This window comes from Haliaeetus leucocephalus, unplaced genomic scaffold, assembly GCF_000737465.1.
Source record: "Haliaeetus leucocephalus isolate CR32 unplaced genomic scaffold, Haliaeetus_leucocephalus-4.0 Scaffold656, whole genome shotgun sequence".
NCBI lineage: Eukaryota > Metazoa > Chordata > Aves > Accipitriformes > Accipitridae > Haliaeetus > Haliaeetus leucocephalus.
This window is the reverse complement of record NW_010973092.1, coordinates 4309809-4313933: the sequence shown is the minus strand read 5'-3', so window position 1 is coordinate 4313933 and position 4125 is coordinate 4309809.

Sequence of the window (4125 nt, the reverse complement as noted above, 5' to 3'; positions counted from 1 at the left end):
TGAACCGTCCGCCCACCCACCCATCCAGCCGTCCGTCTGTCCGTCCGTCGGTGCCCCGCAGCCTCCCGCGGGAGGGGGAAATGGGCCAGGGACGCCCGCCAGGCTCCCTTCCAGCTCGGCGGTTCAGCCACGGTTGTTTTTTTCTTCTTCTTCTTCTTCTGAACTTTTTGCCTCCGTCCTCTCCCCGCTCAGAGCGGGGTGGTTGGACTGACTGACACCCTCCGGGGGTCCCATCGAGCTCAGCTTCTCTGTGACCCCCCCCCCACTCCCCACCCCAGGGAGCTTTTCTGGCCAGCCCAGCCCTGCCCCACAGCCTGTTTAAATGCCACCCCATGCCCTCTGAGTGCCCGCTGGTACCCCCCCCATCCCTCCCCTGGGGCCTTCCAGCGCTCTCAGGGGTCCCGCGTGTTGAGAGGTTTCTGGTTTGTTTTAAATCAAAGCAGGAGCAATAAGGCTGCCATCGGGATGGCCCCTCGGCCGGGTTGCTTGTGTTACCTACGGCTCTGCGGTGAAGGCCACGGGTGACTTGCAGCGAGCCACATGCCACTCTGAAGGGTCACAGACACAAAGGTGCTGGCCCGCTGTGGCCAGTGGGACAGGCCCCCAGGAGCCAGCCCTGGCATCACAGCCATCGAACAGCTCACATGGGAAAAACCTCCATTCCGGCTAAGGGCATTACCTTGTAAAGGTAATGGCAGCAGAGAGGTCAGACCTTCACTTCAGGCTGTCACTGTGCTCATCACCACGGGCTTCCCAGGAGACAGCCCGTGCAGAAGTCCTGAAGGGGCCAAAATGTGGGTGAAGCACAAACAACTGAGGTTCCTTGTGCAATGCCATGCACAGAGGGGCAGGGAAGACTCAAGTCACCTGGCCCCCAGTTTATCCGACCTGCCTCACCGCAGCACCCCAGTGTTTGTAACAGATTTCCTCTGGTTGGACTGACACCGAAGTTGAAGGGCTCTTTCCTCCCTAAATCCTCCTGGGAAGCAGAAGGGGTCCTTTGTGGCCACTTGCCCTGAGGGACAGACTTCTGCAAAACCCTCATGCAGCTTCGCAGGCTGGGCAGCGGCCAGAAAGGGCAGCTGCTCGGCAAAGGATGGGAACTGAAACATATCCAGTGAGCAGCCACCGAGCCAAACAGAAGAAGTCTTTAGCAATAATAAACACTTCGAATTTACAAAGATTTTTTTCCTGACAGTAAATAAATCTGATTAGTGTAAACAGCATTAACGCTTCTTGGATAAAAGACAGAAAACCATTCCTCAGTCAGGTTTCCTCTCCCCGAGGAGCACCTCATTGCTGCCTCCATCCGAGTAGGTAAATCATGAAGTCTTACCTGCAAAGGTTCATGACTCCAGCCTAAAAGACAAGAAATAGAGGTTTCAGGTCTTCCTGAGAAAAAGGTGAGGTTTTGAACCCTCTTTGGTATTGCCTAATGCAAGCCTTTCTCAGCTGCACCTCTGTAAAATGGAGGTATTTTATGAGTGCCTCCAGTGCTCTGTTTAAAAGGGAGGAGTGATCTACGCTTTCCCCAGAAAGGGCTGACTTGGTTCCCCAGCTCTGGGAAAAGATTTAGGGCTGCGAAGCCTGATCTGATGGATGTGCATTTTTCTAGGTCAGTTAGACCTCTTGGCCCCAGAAGGGAACGAGCCTGAAAATTCACTCCTCCTCTACCAGCTATCATAATTTATTGCCAGGAAAATGCTTAAAGCTCCTAAAAAGTGAAACGAAGAGAAGAGGGAGATCACAGCAAAGGCATTGCCAACTGCTGAGTCCTCTGAAAACAGCAGCCGGTTGCAATTTCTCTGTGAAGAACAACAGCGAAGATCCCACGTGGTGGCAGGACCAGGCACCTGGATGTAGGCTCCTGCCTTGTCCTCCCCCGTGCTAGACTGCCGTTTCGGGAATGGCAAGGTCCCTCTCAGGTTTATAGACCTGTGAGCTTCTCTCCTGTACACCCGCAAGGAGCAGGAACCCCAGATCCTCGGAAGAACATCGTCCCCCAGGAGCACAGGGCTGCCTGTCCTAGGATGAGCTCACCAGGATCACCACGTTCCTGTTCCGACCTTCCAAAGCGAGGGTTGATGTCCTCGAGACACCAAACCCCGCGCTGCAGTCAGTTCGTTGAACCCAAAATATTGGAAATAGGCTTGGCAAAGATTTTTCCCAGTGAAGCGTTTTCCTGGAGACGAAGCAAACGGAGGGTGAGGAGGGAGAAGCAGCTGCGAGGGGTCAGGGCTGAGAGCGGGGAGGGACGGGGCAGCCTCGCCGCCTTCCTGCGCCCAGCGCTGGCACGCATCCCGCGTCCCCCGAGTGACACGCTGCTTTTCCTGCCCCAAAAAGTCTGGATTGGTTGTGCCGAGATACACAGAGCAAGGCAAAGGCAGGACGGGAAGGCTCTCGGTGTGCAGGCAGGTGGGCAGAGCCGGTGCGTTTGCCATTTGGGGAGCAGAGGGCTCACGTGGAAAAGCATCTCCCGCAAACCCCGCTGGCAAATTCACTGCTTTTATCTGCCACTGCTGGTTTCCTTCCTCCCCACCGCTCCCTCCCAGTCCTGCTGCCTCCTCGTTCTTCTCCAGTGCATCCTTATTCATTATTCCTCTCCAGCAGGACTCTCTGTACTGACCAAGCTTTCAATTAGCTTCTGTCAATCTGTTTGAGAGCGGTTCAACTGTTGCAAAGAAATATTCAAATATACTAGGCTATCAGACTGTGACAAACCTATTTGTGAATGACCATTGCTTTGGTTTGCACTTGTTTTAACCTCTGCTTTCAGACGGATGTTTAGTTTGAAATGAAATCCACGGGCAGTGGACTCTCTGCACACTCATACAAATACTCTAAAATCAATCACGTAGAAAATTGCACTTACACAAATAGACACTTCTATACACATTTCAGAGTAAGCAATAAGCAGAAATAACAGCTGCTCCAACAAAAGGGAGGCATCGCAAGACATACCCTAAGCCAAAACGAAGAAATCTTCAGCAACAATAAACATCTATTATTTAAAAAGCTTTTCCTGTATAAACAAATCTGAAGGCTGAAATTACTGAATCATTAAGACCATAAATATTTTTTACTTTGTTCTGTGAGCTGCACAGAAAAGCCAGAAGAAGAGCTTGTAAAGAAAACCACCTTTCCACCTCTCTAGTAACAGTTTTAGGAGAAATGATCAACAGCATAGAATTAAAAGGGGGTTTGTATTTGCCTGCCATATTAAATTTCTACTATCCTCATAATACTATAAGCAATAATTCCCATAATAAAAAGTTATGGTGACATTTGGTAAAACCCACATCCCTGCAACAGGCTGAATCTCCATTTCATTTCGATCTCTAGTTAATGGTGATTTCAGGTTGGATTTTTTTTCCCAGACTAGCCTCCGCTTTCATTTTCACAGACTCTGAGCAAAAGCACTGGAAATAAATCTGAGCGTGTTTGCGGTGCTCTTGTTTAAAACTCAGCAGAATTTATTCAGAAGAATAAATAGATGATCTTTCATTCATTTTACTCTCAGAGGGTTTGCAAAATGCCCAGCGGGTCCATCGCTGCTGCAGCTGGAGGTGCAGCCCTGCACGGGACATGGCAGGACCTGAGCGGCTCCGGCACAAAAGGGGCTGAAACAAACAAAAAATGATCCAGATAGATGGAATTGGAATATTGCAGAAAAATATTCCCTGGCGACAGCAGCACTGACAGCCAGCGGTTCGTGCCTGGCTTGGGTAAGGACTATGGCGGAGAAATGGGTTAATTGGTGGGCAATGACCTTAACCATGAGCCTCTTCATTAATTGGTATAAAATATATCCCAACTCATCCCTCACTCCCATTTTGTTATCTGTTTTCACTGTCACTACTAATATCAAGGGAAAAGATTTCCCTTCTGTGTCTTTTTAGGTCTTTTTTGAACAACTTCTTTGCCCCAAATGCTCCCGCACTCGCCTTTTGGGTCTTCTTTCCACGTCCTATCTGTTAACGATGTGGCAGATGCTCCTTCACACCACGCTCTTGTTTTCACACATCAGTCTTGTAAAAAGATCTCGATAAAGATCACATAATCCTCTTCGTTTCCCTTTGTAGACAGCTCCATTTGATGTGTCCAGAGCCTGCTGAAAAAGGAAGA